Source organism: Trichosurus vulpecula, chromosome 7 (genome assembly GCF_011100635.1).
Source record: "Trichosurus vulpecula isolate mTriVul1 chromosome 7, mTriVul1.pri, whole genome shotgun sequence".
Classification (NCBI taxonomy): Eukaryota; Metazoa; Chordata; class Mammalia; order Diprotodontia; family Phalangeridae; genus Trichosurus; species Trichosurus vulpecula.
In genome coordinates, this window is record NC_050579.1 from 160,373,469 (window position 1) to 160,391,361 (window position 17,893).

General features: G+C 41.6%; 1 long non-coding RNA gene across 1 annotated transcript; it reads left to right on the top strand.

Annotated features, from left to right (window-relative positions):
* The first annotated feature begins 10,438 nt into the window (after positions 1-10,438).
* LOC118855937 lies at positions 10,439-16,994 on the top strand. Its single transcript, XR_005010825.1, has 2 exons — positions 10,439-10,741; positions 15,164-16,994. It is a non-coding gene; the product is annotated as an uncharacterized LOC118855937 (long non-coding RNA).
* Positions 16,995-17,893: the final 899 nt, after the last annotated feature.

The following is a 17,893-nucleotide window of genomic DNA, read 5'->3' on the forward strand; positions in this document are numbered from 1 at the left end:
CTTTGAGCAACTCTGCCTCACTCAAATTAGATTTATGCTAGAATCAAAAGACATCACTCACACCATTTGACCATTTACCTACCTCAAAATCATGTGGTGACACGCAAGTGATGAAGCAGCAGCTGTGGGTACACTGAACCTGTTTAGTTGTTTTAGTCATGTTTGACTCTTTGTGAGCCCATTTGAGGTTTTCTTGGCAAAGATACTGAGTGGTTTGCCATTTCCTTCTCTAGCTCATTTTACAGATGAGGAAACTGAGGCAAACAGAGGTTAGTGACTTGCCCAGGGTCACACAGCTAATAAGTGCCTGAGACTAGATTTGAACTGAGGAAGCTGAGTCTTCCCGAATCCAGGCCCAGTGCTCTATCCAGTGCCACCTAGCTGTCCTTTTCGTCTCTATTGATAAAAGTGATCCCAGTTTCTCCATCTGTAAAATGGTCTTTACATTCCTTACTTTACAGGATTTTTGCTTGATTAAAGAGATTTGCAAACTTTGACCAGTATAGTGGACGCAGGGAATTTACCATCGTGGCAGGAATTCAGGGAAAGGATATACAGATATAACCCCCTCCTTCAGTGCTGCTAAGTGTCTCCTAGAGGCTTATGGTACTAACCTCTGAGGGATTTGCATGACTCCTAGTTTAGCTGTCAGGAACCTGATAGGAAATGAAAGGTATTCTCTTGCCCTAACCTATCAGAAGACTATATAGTTAATAACGGAAAGAAGACAAATTTGGGGGGAAAAGGACCTTATAGTTCCCAGAGGCATCCTTTTTGGTGTGTGTAGCTGTGAGCCCGGCCTAATGAAGGAAATGAAGATAAAATGATTACCCTTCCTATGCCTTCAGAAAGCATTTCCTCCATCTTCAGAGCACTACTTCCCTTCCACCTGACTTGCCCTGCATGCTACAATTGCCCCACTATGTGAGCAAACTGGGCTCTGAGAAGGTTCCCAGGAGCTGTATGGCTCTGGTTAATCTCTCAACTCACTCACCTGCTCTTTTTCCAGGACAAACCCTATGGGAACCTGAAGTCTTCATTTCTCATCCTTGGGTAGAGGATTCCTTAAAGAGGAAGTGACACCGCCCCCCACGTCTCCACCTCGCGGCAAAGCCTCAGTGGTCCAATCGCAGTTATGGCTCTGATTCTACCTACCCCCAGTTACTAGATATCTGGGCAGTCTTACAGAAAACTAATATCCCCTTTGTGGAAAAAGCATCAGATAACAAGTCCAGCAGATGGCAGTAGTAGCTCAGCAGAGAAGCAGCAAACCCTAGCTTTGGAGCTGGTAGAGCAGCAGCAAATGAAGCATACTTGCTGGGAGATAGAAGGGTGGCAGCTGAGTTACAACTTAGGAATGTGATTCGTCTAGGGAGTGTTCCCTTGCCCACCAGAGTAGAATCTTTAGGGCATTATACTGCTTGGTACATTGGATGAAGAGAATGATTCAATTACTTGATTTTTCCCTTGTTACTTACTTTGATATTTTGTCCTAATTAAAAGCTTTGCTATTTAATTTTGGTTTGTGCCTAGTCCGACTGGTTCAAAATATACCGGATAGAGGCAATATTTGCATAACTCTGATTACTCCCACACTGGAGACAGTGAGGGATTCCTGAGTCATGTAGAACTCTTTCTACATATAAATGAGTGTAAGTTACTATTGGGCTGAGTCACAATTTGAATAGGAGGAAGAGAGCTCACCTTTTGAAGAGGAATATTCTCCCAGTGATACTATTTACCTTCACTAGAATCTTATTACCGTCTCTCATCATGGTGTAGAAGTGATCCCAGGGTTCTCAAAGCCTATGTTAGCAAAACACAAACTTCAGCAGGACCTATCACGCTGGAAAGATTTTTGGAATATGCCCAGTGAGGAGATGTACATCTGTTGCTAGTCCTCAAATGACCCTACTCACCCTGCCTTTGGAGAGACTAGCCCTAGGTTGGCTGCAAAGTGATGGATTTTTTTAGCCAAACCACTCTTATTAAAGATTTAATTGTTAAGCCATAGATGGTTAACACCATGATCTCAGATAAATCACAAATGAAAGTTATTAAAACACAATAGAAAGGCATATGGCGGGTATAAAGAGGTTGTAGCACATCACTAGGGGTGACTTTTGTGTGACAATAAAAGAAATCATGGAGGACATGCATGACCCCAAAAGGAGGCAGACGGATCAGATAGCAGGAATAAAGAACAAGAGATGATGATGACAACTAAAATTTATATAGTACTTTCAGTTTTGTAAATAATATCTCATTTTATCCTCACAAAAACTTGTGAGTTGCTGCTATTATTATCCTTACTTTACAGATGAGAAATAACAGGACTGAAGTTAAGTGATTTTCTCGGGGTCACGCAAGTGTCTGAGGTTGGATTTGAACTCAGTTCTTCCTGACTCCAGGTCAAGCACTTACACTGGTATAAAGAAATATTAAAGGAGCCACAGGAAAGTTTCTAGCATATTGTTTCATCATCTCTTTAAGATTAATGGAGAAATAGCAATAAACACCGCAAAGTTGAGAAGGGATAGATATCTGGGCTATGATCTGCATGGATTGGGGATAAGGAAGACAGTATAGAGTCCCTATGCCAGCAGCTCAGATCCATCCAAGTACTGAGATATTTTTAAGCATAAGCCTTATATAATGGGTAACATTTTCTTGTTAAAGTCACCTGGGCATTCCTTATTCTTCATTCCCCCCCACCCACAACCTGTCACAGTCAGTCAGAACAAAACATTGGAAGATATTGGCACTGACATCAGCCAAGAGATTTTAAAAATTAATTTATGTGTGTGAGTTTGTACAGGTGTCTGGGTGGTATTGGTGGTGTCGGTTGCATTCCATTTTATTCTCTTCATTTTTTAGATGATAGTTTGCAATGGGAAGACTGTTAGATTTGGACTCTGATACTTACAAACTGCATGACCATGAAGACATCACTTAAACCTCTCTGGGATGCAGTTCCTCATCAAGTGAGTAACTAGACCAGAGGTTCTTCATCTTTTTTGGACCTTTCAAGGTCTTGATCTTTCATGGACCATTTTGGCAATCTGATGAGGCCCATTGGCTACCCAGAATTGTGTTTTTAAATGCATAATATAAAATACATAGAATCACAAAGCAAACCAATTCTGAAATACTGTTGGCTGATCTTCAAGTCAGCCTATTTTCTGAGACGCTGGGCACCAGGCTATCTGGGAGGCGATGAATTTTTCAACCATAACAATTCTTCATGCTGTGCTTGGTTCAGTGACATAGTTCTCACCCCAAATTTAGACATGTGGTTTAGTAGTAAGTCACCTTTATACAGCATTTGGAAGTTGACAAAGTATTTTGCTTATGACAACTTAATAATTCAATTCAACAAATACAGTATTTATTAAATGCCTCCTCTGGGTAAGGTACTAGGTTAGGGTAGGAATACAAAGACCTTGCCCTCCCAAAATGAGTTATTTCTTCCCCTTAAAGAATTTTCATTCTGTTGGGGTGGGGGAATACAGAACAACACAATGTATAAACAGATCTGTAAATACAAAATATATGATAGATGTGTATATGTATATATATACACATATGTATATGTATATATACATGTATATGCATGTGTGTATATATGTACATATATACATATATATATATATATATATATATATATATACAGAGAGAGAGAGAGAGAGAGAGAGAGAGAGAGAGAGAGAGAGAGAGAGCACAATTTCTAGACTATGTACTAATATCTGGAGATCAGAAAAATGCAGGACATAGTGCATGAGTGGTGCTTAGAAAGAATTCTGGAATTATATAGGGATTCTAAAAGGAAGGAAAGAAACATTTACTAAGTGCCTATTATGTACCAGATAGAGGCAGCTAAGTAGCTCAATGGTTAGAGCACTGGGCCTGGAGATGAGTCAGGAAGACCTGAGTTTAAATCCAGCCTCAGACACTCATTAGCTGTGTGATCCTGGGCAAATCACTTAACCCTGTTTGCCTCAGTTTCCTCATCTATAAAATGAGCTGGAGAAGGAAATGGCAAACCACTCCAGTATCTCTGCCAAGAAAACTCCAAATGGGGTCACAAAGAACCAGACATGACTGAATGACTGAAGAACAATAAATGTACCAGATGCTTCATAAATATCTCGTTTGATTCTCACAACCACCCTGGGAGAGAAGGTCTATTACTTCTCCATTTTACAGTTGAGAAAACTGAGGCAGAAAGGCATTAAGCGACTTGCTGAGGGTCACACAGATAAGTCAAATTTGAACTCAGGTCTTCCTTTCTCCAGGCCAACAATCCACAGCTCCTCCAAGCTGCCAAGGGGAAAAGGGGTGGTGGTGGGAATTACAGTCATGGAGGTAAGCTTATGCCAAGGAATAGAAATGGTATATAGAGGGGCAACTAGGTGGCACAGTGAGTAGAGCACGTGCCCTGGAGTCAGGAGGATCTGGGTTCAAATCCAGCCTCAGATGTTTGACACACTAGCTGTGTGACCTTGGGCAAGTCACTTAATCTCAATTGCCCTTCCTTCCCCCCACCCCCCACCCCAGGAAAAAAAAAAGAAATGGCATATAGAATATCCTATACAGATAGTAGGCCAATCGGAATAGGACCAAGAGTTTGTGGGGGTAGGTAAGTACAAGTATTAGTTAATTCCATTCTGCAGGACACTCAGAATTGTAAAGTGACTTGCTAGAAGCATGCAGTGTCTGCACTGCGATTCAAATCCAGGTGTCCCCTTCTCTACAAGTCCTGCCTACATCCCTCTGCTTTTGTAGTGTGACGATGGTCTTTTTGGTCATTATGGGGAAAATCAACAAACTGATATCCTGAAAAGCTAGCAGCAGTGGCTGTGCTAAACCCAGCTCTGATGGCAGTCTGAGTGTTTGGGCAGACGAGGAAGGAGCGATATCCCAAAGTACAAGGCAGGAGGCATTTCTATCCAGCCGGTAGAGTTGGATTGGAGGCTTCTCTACACAATTTTGCCTAGGAAAGCCTAGAAAATAAACTTAGATAAGTCAGCCAGAGATGGAGGTGAAGAGTTCCTTTCTTTTTTTATTCCTTATTCCTTAAAACACAAATAAAACCTGTGCTGCAAAAAAGGGAAATTTGCATTGGGAGGATAGTAGTTATTCCGTCCTCCTCATTCTTTCAGTTACATCAGTTTTCTCATTTGTAAGACATCAATAACCTAAGTGACAATGCAGTAATCAAAGTCCAAAAAGACAAAATAGGTCAAAGAACTGTAAGATTTTTTTTTTTTTACCAGCCCCAATTCCCAGGATTGTCTTGTGGCTTCTAAGAGTCAACAAAGAAGGTAGGTAGGTTTCATCCTTCACAGGCATAACTGAGCAGCTCAAACTGGCCACCAGATAGCAGCACCTCCTTGTTAAGATGGTGAACAGGGGAAGGTGAGAGAGAAGGAGGGGGAAAGGGAGAAAATGAAAGGGAGAAGGAAAGAGAAGAAAAGAATGGGAGAAGAAAAGGATAAGAAAAGAAGGAGAGAGGGAGACAGACAGAGACAGCCCCACACAGCGTCTCATTAGTCAGAAATGGAAAATCAACTTTAAAAATCATCTATGCCATTCAATCAGTTGAATAAGCTAGAGTTCTCAGGACAGTAGTGGCTTTTGGTCAGAAGACCAAGAGAAAAAAATTCAATATTTTAATGCTAGCCAAGAAGACTGCAGTACATTAAAGAAAAAAAAAAGTATTGTGGACATGAATAAGAAAAGACCATATAGTAAAGGAAATGAACTTTTAAATATCATGTTTTACCTGGCAATGTGAACTGAGTTTTTGGTTATAATAATAGCTCCTATAATATAGTACTTTACATTTTACAAAGAAAGCTTTTTTTTTTCAAAGCTACCCTGTAAGATAGTAATGTATTATTATTCCTGTTTTGTAGATGACAAAAGTGAGGCTGGGAAATGTTGAGAGAAATGACTAATGCCAACGATTCACAGACCTGGTAAATGAAACTTTTCTGGCTCCAAAATCCAGTGTTCTTTATCCTGCACACCCTAGTGTAGCCAATTGTTTGTGTTAACAATGTCTTATAATAACTGACATCTAAATAATACTTTACAGTTTACAAACCAAGGAATTCCTTCCTAAAAGGCAGGCGTGATGGGTACTATTCTGATTATTATCCTGATTTTAAAGATAAGGAAACTTGATTAATTTTCTGCTGCACAACATAGAAGGATATATAGGCTCTTTGACGTAGATGAGACCATTTTTTTTTTTTTTTTGCTTTTTGGCAGGGCAGTTGGGGTTAAGTGACTTGCCCAAGGTCACACAGCTAGTACCTGTGTCAAGTGTCTGAGGCAGGATTTGAACCCAGGTCCTCCTGACTCTAGGGCCGGTGCTCTACTGACTGCGCCACCTAGCTGCCCCTAGATGAGACCATTTTTTCACATTTATTTTATTTTTAATTTATGGAACAAAACAAGCATTTCCATAACATAGTATAATAAAAAAAAAGATGATTGCATGTGAAAACTGAAAATCTACTATGTACAACTTGCTATTCCTTTTAAATATATAATGAAGTTATCACGTAAATTTCTTTTTTTTCTTTTTTTAGAAGAGACTTTACTGACAACCGACGTCTAATCCAACCCTTTCATTTGATGCAAAAGTTGGAGCCCACAGTGACTTATACACAGTTACTAAGAGGGAGAGCTGGGATTTGAAAGCAAGTCTTCTGAATCAAATCCATTGTTCTTGTTTCGAATTATTTTACTTAATGTACATGGAGAGAAAGATAAATATCCACTCAATAATTTACTTCCTTGCATCTTCCCCTCTGAAATGAGAACCGTTATTTATTTCACTTTAATTTCCTTACTAATGGAGTATTGCCTTTGAACAATAAAGGCACAATTTATTTCCATTAAGCAGCTTCACCTTTTTTAGGCTGTATTTTCATAACTATATAAAGCAGAATTAGATAAAAGAGCCTCACAAATTCTTCATATACAAACACAGTCCTTGTCTCCTTTTAATTTTGGGTATCAGCATGAGTTTTATAGCCTGAATCATGCCAACTTTTGTGTTGTGAATTTGATATGAAAGAGTTGACCTATCAAATGTTTAAATATGCACAGTGAAGCAGAAAAAGCCTGGGGCTTCTGGACAGGACACTTGGGTTCCATTTAGCTCTAGCTCTGAACTGCCTAGCTATGGCTAGGTAACTGAGGCCAGTTACCTTTGGCCCTAAATTCCTTTACCTATAAAAAGAAGTTATTGTAAGTGACATGACTTTAAGGAAAGTGATGATGTTAAGCAATTGTACGTTTTTTCCTCAAAGCCAAGTTTTAATGGGTTTTTACTGTTTTATAGGTATTGCTTTATAGCAACATCACAATAATTGTATTTAGTTTTTGTTAAACCATAACCCTATCAAGCTGATTTGTATTGGTTGCTTCCTCAGTTTTACCAGGGAGGAAATGGGCACCAGGAAGTTGAGTAACTTGTGTGAGGGTATTCAGAGAAGTTAATCTCTAGTTATATATGCAAACTCACACTGCATATATAAGCCAGTCAGGACAAGCTCATTTAATTAAAAAAATATGACTTTTTAGAAGAATGAAAACTATCAATTTATCCTAAGAGGCTACAGGAGAATAGGGAAAAAAACTTGAGAATTCTTAGATTTCTACAATGGAATGTTACCGGTCTAAGGGAGAAAAACAAACAACTCCCTTCTACCCTCAAGCACTGGAGGAGAGAAAAGTGGGTGGTAAGTGAGAAGAGGATAGGCTGGGACAAGAAACATCTGAGAAGAAAATGAGGCATGTTTATTGGACACCTGCCACATCCAGAGACAAGAGGAAAACTTTCTTTTCCAAAATTTTTTGTGGTTCAGTTCTTTTTCTTCCTTCCTTCCCTCCTTCCTTCTTTCCCTCTCTCTTTCCTTCCTTCCTTCCTTCCTTCCTTCCTTCCTTCCTTCCTTCCTTCCTTCCTTCCTTCCTTCCTTCCTTCCTTCCTTCCTTCCTTCCTTCCTTCCTTCCTCTTTCTCCTAAATGCTAATAAAAGTCCAAACTGTAAACTAAGCTAGCCTCTGAAGAGAGAACCTGGCAATGAATTGTAAAGGCAGAAGTACCTTGTACCTTTTACCTGACTAAATTAAAACTAAGTTGGAGAGAAAGAGATTCCTAAAGTCCTCCATTATGGTCTTCTGGGGCTTGAGCACCTTTTCTACAGACTGGGAGTTTTGCTGTTTTTCTGGATGATGGACGAAGTGACATTCTTCAACCTCTTTGCTGTAGGTTGTATTAGGGAACTGTAATGATAGGTTCCTGATGCAGAACTGGACTTTTTAAATAGTATATTCAGTTGATGAGTTTGTTAATTAGGAAATTTGACTTCTGAACAGCAAAAGCTCATGTCATTAAAGCACATTTTAACTGGCAGAAAGTTATTGAGCTACTAAAAATTGCTCAACCCCTCCCATCATCAAATAAATTTGAAACTGAAATCACTTTAGCTCTTATAAAAACAGCATTGCTGTTAGAAAATAAGATGTTCCTGAAATAAACATTTAGATGTTCAGATATGATGTTGAGAACTTCCTATAGTCGTCATTTTATAAAATGTGTGGTGTGGACATAATGCTAGATCTGGAGTCAGAACCCACATTTGAATCTTGGCCTTGATACTTTGTTAAGTGTGTGACCTTGAGTTAGTTTCTTCAATTATCTGTCCCTCAAATCCCACATTTGCGAAATGGGGTGTGGGAGTGGGGCAGGAACTATTTAACTTCTAAGGTCTTTTTCAGTTCTAACTCTATAATCTATATGATTTCTTCATTAAGCAGCAGAAATTCTCAACGTGTATATCTGTGGCCATGAATACCTTTAATTTTTGATGAAGGGATGTAGAAGCTAGCTTCTCTACGTTACTAGGTTTTGTGTCTCATAGGCTATTAGATTTAGAGCTGAAGGGCCTTGAAAGGTCTAGTTGAGGCTTCCCCTCTCCCCACCCCACCCTCAGCCCCGAGTTTGCAGGTGCATTTCATTTAGAGAAGAAATGACTTGCCCAAAGTAACACAGCTATATAGTATGTGGCAGAGACAGGATGTTAACTCAGATTCTATATCCTTTCTAATAATTATGATGCCATCTACCATTTTCTGGCAGATGTTGCTAAGAGGAGACACAATTCCTGAATATAAAGTTAAATTAGGAAGGCTTAGCAGCATGATAATTATTGACCAACTCTGATGAAATTTAAAAATTCCTAATGCCCTATATGGACTTTTTTTGGGGGGGAGGGATCACATTTTGAAAGCATTCTTAAATTTAATTTCATTGCTGCACTATGTTGGGAGAAGGCAGGGACTTTAAAATACTGTCTTTCAAACTGCGATCATTTAGTGGTAGCAGCCGCCAGTGGCTGAGGTGGGGCAGCGGAAACCCATCTTTTTCCAGCGTACGTCGCTGCATCCACATTGAATCCAGACTGCTACAGTCTAGGTTTCTGAAAACTGGAATTGCAGACCCCTCGTATGCCTGAATAAAAACAAACAATGGAAAGGGGAAAGGGGAGAAAGAGAGAGGAAAAGGCTGGAGGAACTAGTAGGTCGGGATAGGGTAAGGACAAGGAAAAAAAGAAATTAAATTTGATCAGAACCACGCCTCCCTCAGAGCACTAGAGCGTGCTCACTAGCAGCCACGTTTGGAGGATCGTAAGGAATTCTGCTCCAAATGTCGCTGAGCTTCTAACTGGAAAGAGAACACTTGGAGCATTTCTTTCACATGGGAGCCCGGTTCCTTGCCCCTCCCCCTCCCTGTCCCAGTGCAACCCAAACGTTCTGAAAGCCAGAAATGTACAAGTGGAAACTGAGGCGTTAGTTCTCATCCAGTGTTTAGAATAGCAAGAAAGGGTCGGTAATTCATGGATAAATGATGGGAACTCTGTGTGTGTGTGTGTGTGTGTGTGTGTGTGTGTGTATGTGTGTATGGGGGAGGGATAGGGAGAGGAAACGACAGATTCGGGGAACAAAGAAAAGTTGGTCCAAACGCTACGGCTGCGTGTGTGGTTTTTGCATTTTCTCCCCTCCGGTGGATATGTGGGAGTCTCCTTGCAGCTTGTGGAAGCCTGTCCCAAGCCTGCTCGCTTCTACACAAACATCTGTGAAATGCTCTGGCTGTAAGGCTAGGGCCGCGGGCTGGAGGGCAGGTAGGGAGGGCATCGGAAGTCTAGATGCCAGGCGTCCCGCAGCCCACTACTAACGGGGAGGCAGCTTCGGCCCCGAGACTGGGGAAAAGGGAAGGGGAGGGGAGGAGGTGGGAGCCCCGAGACCTAGGAGCGGAGGAGTGTGGCCCAGGGGCTAGCCAGGCTTCCAGACCGCCCGAGGGAAAAGAAAAAAGGGGAGGGGGTGGGGAGAAGAGGCGGGACGTAGGAGAGGAAAAAGGGAGCAAGCGAGAGGGAGGGGAGGGAAGAAGGGAGGGGAGGGAATAAGCGGGAGAGGCCACGTCACGGCTATTGTGTCTTTCCCCCCCTCGCATATAAAGCCCGATGTGCTAGGTTCACCAGCGCGCCTGGGTCTGGAATCAGACACCGCTTTAGTACTTAGAGCGCGCTCGCGGAGCTGAGCTGTTCGTATAGTATTGCACCGAACTGAGAGGGCCCAGACCGACAGACAGAGCGGCCATGCGGACAGCGATAGCGGCAAAACTATGTCTGGGGCTCCTGCTCCTGGCACTCCTGTTACCCGCGCAGGTGAGCACCTCACTGTAGGCACAGCGCAGTCCAGGGACCTCCGGCGATGCGCGGGGCGGGAGGGGCAGGGTGGGGCCTCTGGTCCTGGAGATTGACTCTCCCTTCAGTTCTCCATCCTCCTTTTGTCCCCCTCCCCCCACCCCTACCCCCTAACCTGGGCAGAAGCAGAATCCACATTCAGAGGTGGCTTATTCAGTCGCCCAGACTCCCGCCAGCTGGAGCGAGGTCCGCCCCGTCTTGCTAGACAATGCCCTACACAACCGACGAGAAGCCTACTCTTCCCTTTCCTACTACTCCGTCGGTCTCTCCGCTCGGGAGTAACAATGCCCTCCCTTTCTCTGCTGGCTGAACAGTACCTTGCCTGGCTCCAGATTCGAGACCCCTCCCGACACACAGACACGGAGACTCTGCTCCTCCCGCCCCGCCCAACCCTTCCCATCCCATTCCTCTCTGGGCCATTGCACTCTGGCTCTGCGCGCTACCATATGGAGAGAGCGCTGCCCCTCCGAATGAGCCCTCACCTCCCAAAGAAAGAAGCCTCGTCTGTCTGCCATTAAGGGGAAGCCAGACCTCCTGAAGACCCCTCCCCACCACCCTGAGCCTGCCCCCTTATGTTCCCAAGGAAAGAACCTCTTCCCCTCCACAGAGGAATCCCCAGTCTTTCCGCGCCAGCCAGTTCTCACACAAAGACCCGGCCCTCGTTACCCCTGCCCCCGCGCTCTAACGCGCGCGCCCACGCGCAAACCTGGGCAGAGAAAGCTTGCCTCTGCACAGTCTTCGGTAAAACCTCGACCCTGGACCCCCGGGACCCTCATCCTCCCATCAAAACACCCCTTGGGACCAAGGACCCTCGGAAATTTTGCAGCTCTCCTCGCTCCCCCGGGAAGCTGAGGGGATGAGTGGAGACTGTTCTAGTCCTGGCTCTTTCCCTGACCTGCCACCTAGAAAAAAAAACACTGAACCCAGCTTGGCCCGATCCATGAGAAGGGAGTGAAGTGGGTGGACATTTTCGTGACTCAGTCCCCGCCTGCCCCATCTCCCAGTTCCCCTCTCCTTTAGCCTTGAACTGCATCTAACCAGAACCTTCCTGCTCCTTCAGTCCACAGTGCCCTTCTCCTGCCCTTCTGCCTTCCACCCTCATGCAGTCCTAACCCTAGGTTGTTTTGGAGCCTTTTTAAAAACTGACTTCCCACCCTCCAGTCCAACGCGACCCTTCTACTCTTTTCTCTGCCAGTCCTCTTTACCAAAGCTTGGAGGCTGCAGGTGAATCGTTCAAGCATCGTTTTATCGAACGCTTATTCTGTGGCCAGCACTTCTAAGTGAGCTGGGTGGAGATAGGGAGCAAGATCTCTTTTCTGCCTTGGAACAGTTATGGTTTAGGGAGAAGCCCTCACCGGAGAAACCATAAGAGAGAGATGCATTATAAATTACAAGATATTGTCTGCTGTGGTTGCTGCTTCAGGGGTGTGGTGGAGAAATCTGAAGGTCCCCCAAAAAGGATGTAGTTGGGGTAGGAAAAGGAGGGCCTTTAGTTGGGGCAATATCGAATACTAGAGATATCACCTTAGAGACCATTTAATCTTAGTCCCTCAATTCACAGCCCAGAAATGTGAAGTGATGGCTAGTAAAATAGCGAAGCTGGGATTGCAAGCCAAGTCCTCGGAATCCAAGATCTACAATTCTTTAAACATTACACCAGAAGTCCACAACGGACTATGTAAGGGTCAATGAAGTGGATTGCCTGGAAGAGTTTGGACTGGGTGCCACCAGGTGCTCTGAAGGGACAGTATAGCCACCGTCTATCTTACTCAACCCTGTTTTTCTCCCTAGGAGGGCTTCCCAGAAATCAAGTCCCATTCCTTGAGAAGGACGCCAACAGTCCTGGTTAACCCCTTCCTTGCCCACTGCCCCCTTTTACATCTGGGAGCCGTGATTTAGAAGGGAATAGGGTGAGGTGACTGGATAATAGTGTACAGCTGGGAGTCTCTGATTCAATTCGAGAAGAGCAGAGAGTTGGAGTGTTCTGGGGTGTGGTGGCCGACTCTACCTTAAATTCTCGAGTCTAACTAAGCTTTCTAAAACGGGAAAGTGAGTTTATAGTTTCTTGCCTTTTCTATGACACCTGCTTGTGTCCACCCCTGGGACAACGTTCGTTGAAAGCCCGTTTGTGTGAAGCCTTTTGAGCTCCCCCTTCCGAGGACCTGGGTAAACTGTAACCTATTGTTATTCCTCCTGTCCTCCGGATTCTCTTGGCTGCTGTTTCTGCCCTGGGAGCATTAGAATTTTACTGTGGGGGAGGGGAAAACGTTTCCAGAAATGTTCCTGTCTGTCTCCTCCCCCTGTTTTTGAACAAAAGATTTTTAGCAAACCGGGAGATATTAATTTTTAGCCTCAAGGGTGAACTAGTAATGCTTTGTACTAACGTTAACATCACTACCCTAAGCTATGAGTGGAGAGAATATGTAGGGTATTGTACATGAGTGTATTTATTGCGTGCTATAAATTCATCCCTAAAAAGAAATAATACATGTTAAAGATATGAATGATATGTTATAAGCAGCTGCTTGGGTGAATCATAGTAATAACACATTGGTATAGGGAATTGAGGTTTATAAATGAAATGAATTACCTGCTAAAGTAAAAAGACTTATGGTATTAGCATTGGCAACTCAAACTATATTGACTTTAAGGATTCCTAACTTGAGAATCTTTTATCACTACTCACAAATCTCAGGTTTCAGGGGAAAGACTTCTTACCTATCTCTGTGATATTTACCATAGTACAAAACATTGCACAAAGGATCCATAGAAAAGTTATCAACCAGGGTGATAGACTTGAAATCTTTTTGATCAAGATAATTATTTTTCGTTTGGACTTGTATGCTTATTTAGCCAATGTTTATTTAATGAGCTAATCTGTTTTATAACTAAATAAACGTGTTCCTGATGTGTGTGTAATGGAAAGCACCTGGGTCCTTTTCCTAGCTCTCACTGGCTATATGGACTTGGGCAAGTCACTTTTGCTCTGGGCCTTTCCTTTGGTGCAAAGTGAGGATTGGACTGAACATTCAAGATCCTCCAAGAAACCTACATTTTTCTCCTTAGATGAATAAATAACCAAAATGTACTATAGCTTCTCAGTTGACTCTAGGAAGTTGGAGACTCCTGTAATTGGAAGCCATGAGTGGCAGAGCACTGAAAATTTCTATGCTATCTCAGAAATGATCAAGGATTTGGCATTGTTCCCTGACAATGGAAAGATTATCACATGCCTCAGTGGACTTCATTTAGTGATGTTAAAAGGGGGGGGGGCAGTGACATGCCATAACAATACAATCTTAGGTTTTTGTTTCATTGGCTCATGCCTGGGCAATAACAATCTTTCTAGTCACTGACTAGGACTTGTCAGACTTGGCCATTTGTACTTTAATCATTTTGAATCTAGAAAAGTACCCAAACTCTAGATACTGGAACTCTAGATACTGGTTTTGGTTATTTTAAATGGAGTTTGCAATTTCATGATTTCAAGTGGGCATATTTTGGCACATTTAAGATAAAATCCTTGACATTCATTCACAGTGAAAGGCAGATGAGCAATGGATTTGATCAGGCTCGTAACCTGGGCTTCCCTTCATACTTATATTTGCTTTTCACTGTGAATGAGTGTGTGTGTGTGTGTGTGTGTGTGTGTGTGTGTACACTATAGCAAAATTTGACTTACAAGGTACTACCTTCCCTCTATGTTGCTGAGAGAAGTGAAAAAGAATCTAAGAAAAAATATTCAGTGAAGATACATGTTGCCAAATGAGTTGACCACTACACTGAGAATGAGAAAATGGTTATTTCATCATTTGCTTTTTTTATTTGTTATGCTATTCTAGGGTAATTTTAAAAATATCATATCATGAGTAATAACTCACATTTACATATTGATTTATTGTGTACAAGGCACTGCTTGTACACAACCCAGTGTACAACCTTTACAACGACCCAGTGAGGTAGGCAGAACTGACAGATATTATTTACATTTCAGAGATGGGAAAATTGAAATTAAGTGATTTGCCTTACGACTAGTAAACAAAAGAAGTAAAAATTAAACTAAGAGTCTTAGTAATCCTTAGGATGAGTCTTCATTCTATACTATATTTATATGGACAGCCTTGATGGGGGTGATTATAGAACCCTCATGTCGAAAATAGAGCCCTTCAATTCTAGCTTCAGAGTGGATTTCCCTCCCAAATCTTGTGACACAGGTAACCAAAAACTAAAATGAGTGAGAATATAATTGGGTGATTCTGTTGTTAAAATATTTATTAAGTAACTTCCTCATGTGTTCACATACTTTGCCTATAATGACTGAATTTCTTTTGTTGAATCTTTTATTTATCCATGTTCCTTTCCCCCTCCTCAAATACATTTCAGATTTACTCTCAAAATGCATCATCCACCGAAGCAAGTACAACCAACTACACTTCAGTGAGTACTACTGTTCTGCCAGTGACTGAACAGTCACAAAACCAGACTACTACCACCACTACTACAGGAAGTGGAAATTCCCTGCAGTCAACTGCCAGCCTCTTCATCTTCTCACTCTCCCTTCTACATCTGTACTGTTAAGAGACTCAGTCAAGCCAACAGCAATGCTTCCCTAACCCATCTTCCTGAACCATCTGAGATGAATGACTACAATGACATCTACATCTACTAGTCAGTGTGGCACAGAAAGAAACAAAACCAACAGTCAATGTCTTGACCCCACCTACTCTACTTCCACATCTTTAAATTTATGGACACATCGGTTCCAGAGAAGGTCCCAGGCTAATTTCCCAACATGTTGAATAAATAATTTGAGAAGGATCTGTATGATTTCATGGGACTGAATGATGGTGGACTTTTTAGTTCAGTGTTTTAAACCAGTTGGAACTTCCAAGAACAAGGCTGAAGAGAGATGGCATCCACTTAATTCAAGATTAAAAATTCACTGAATATGAACAACCAGAACTCTACTTTGGGAATAAAAGGGTAGATTTTTTTCTTGATCCAGAAAAGGGAAAAGGGTGTGGAAAAGAGACTTGGTTTTCACTTTGGTTCATTAGCCATAAAATGATGAGATGGTATAAACAGCTTCCATGTTTCTATTTATATGGATGGTGGAAGAAGCATCACCAAGCTTTGGTAGTAAATCCTCCATGTGTTTCAGCAGTACTAATTTAATGCCTATATACTCTAGATAAGTTTTAAAACATTAAGGTATCACTATTCTCATAAGAGATAAATTATTTACTCTGGGGCTTTGGATTTGACATAACATTTAAATTGCTATATGACAAATGACATGTGCCAGAGCAATGATGATTGGAACCTTCCCACAACGAAAGCAAAATGAGTAAAATCGGCTTTCATAATATTCTTTAGAAAACTAGAATTTCCATTACTTCCTCATCTAACAAAATGTTAGATTTCATTAGCTATCTTGCTTTCCTTAATTCCAAAGACTTTTGAAGTACACGACCTCTTGAATAACTTTCAAATGCTGTTTTATTTCTGCATATGTCAAATAGCTAACAATTTTGAAGGTGATCTATTGTGAAGGTTGATTATTTCAAAATCTCAAAATTAAGAGGCAAATGTGTAAAAGCCAAACAATGAGGTAAAATGAGTATTTGGAATGTAAGGACTGGGAGCTTAATTGCATCATTATAAGTTCACAAGATCTTTTATACTATTTCTGTAAATACTTTTTTTTTAAAGAAAATCTTTGTGAATCAGAGTAGCTTACAACTGAGACTTGTCATTCAATATTTTTAGATATAGAGCCTGGTATTAAGCCTAAAGTTGGCCACATTCAAGGAAGCAGATGTTTCTGTTTTCTTGCTTTAAAAAAAAACAACAAAAAAAACCTGCTGCAATGGTGAAATCTTCTAAAGAAATCCCTTTTTTTTTGGTTCACATGGTCACACACTGTTGCTTAGATTTGAGATATCCAATGTGACTAGTATCCCAACTTCATAAAGCAAAGAAAGTTTGCTGTCCTTAGTAGCCAACCCAGAAACCTCCTGATTCAAGAAGTGTCCCAAGCTACTGTGTGTGTGAATGAACACTCCTTTACACTCTATTTTGTATGCTGTACTATGTTTGGGGTTCTTGTAAATTGTGTTTGTGTCCTCATGCTTTGATTCATAGTAACTACTCTCATGTTATGGAATTGATTTGCATTGAACACAAACTGTAAATAAAAAGAAATAAACCCGAATGGAAAATTAGTGTATTTCTCTGTACCTAGTGGTCCATTTTTATCTTTTCAGTTGTCATTTTTTCAGTCACGTCCAGCTCTTTGTGACCCCATTTGGCTTTTTCTTGGCAAAGATACTGGAGTAGTTTGCCATCTCTTTCTCTAGCTCATTTTACAGATGAGGAAATTGAGGCCAACAGGGTTATGTGACTTGCCCAGGGTCACACAGTTAGGGTCTGAGGCCATTTGAACTCAGGAAGATAAGTCTTCTTGACTCAAGACCCAGCACTCTTTCCACTGTGCCACCTAGCTGCCCCTCCATTTTGTCTTGTCTGGGTCTTCAGTTTCCTTAATAATGTAGAAACAACACTTAATAAAGTCAATTTTCTTCGTTCTTAATTCTTTTGCATTTCTTATTAAAGCATAGGAATTTGATCAGTGTCTCAAAGCCAGGATATGAACTGGATTTTTGCTGGTAAGATCAGGAGGTTTTGAATTGGATATTTCCCTCTTGTAGTCTGTAAGAGAAACTGTCTTGAGTCTAATGTTTACAGGGAATAATTGTGTTGGATGGAAACCTTTGAGGTCCCCTCACTTTCCCTTACTTTGCCAATTTTCCCCTCACTATGGTTTTATTGTTATGGGCACCACCATTGGATGTGTGCCAACCAGTTTGCAGGCCATTGCCTTCAGTTTTGCATTAATGGCAAAGGGAAAAAAAGATCTTGGACTTCTGCAGTTTCCCTGACACAGTTATTTTCCTCATCTATCCAGAACCATTAGGTAAGGGAAAAGAAAGAATGAGATCTGAACCCCTGGGAATCAGGATCTCAGACTTAAGAAGATGCCTCAGGCTATCAGTCCATCATGTACCTCAAAAAGGCTTGTTAACAATATCTACAAACATCATCTGGAATCTT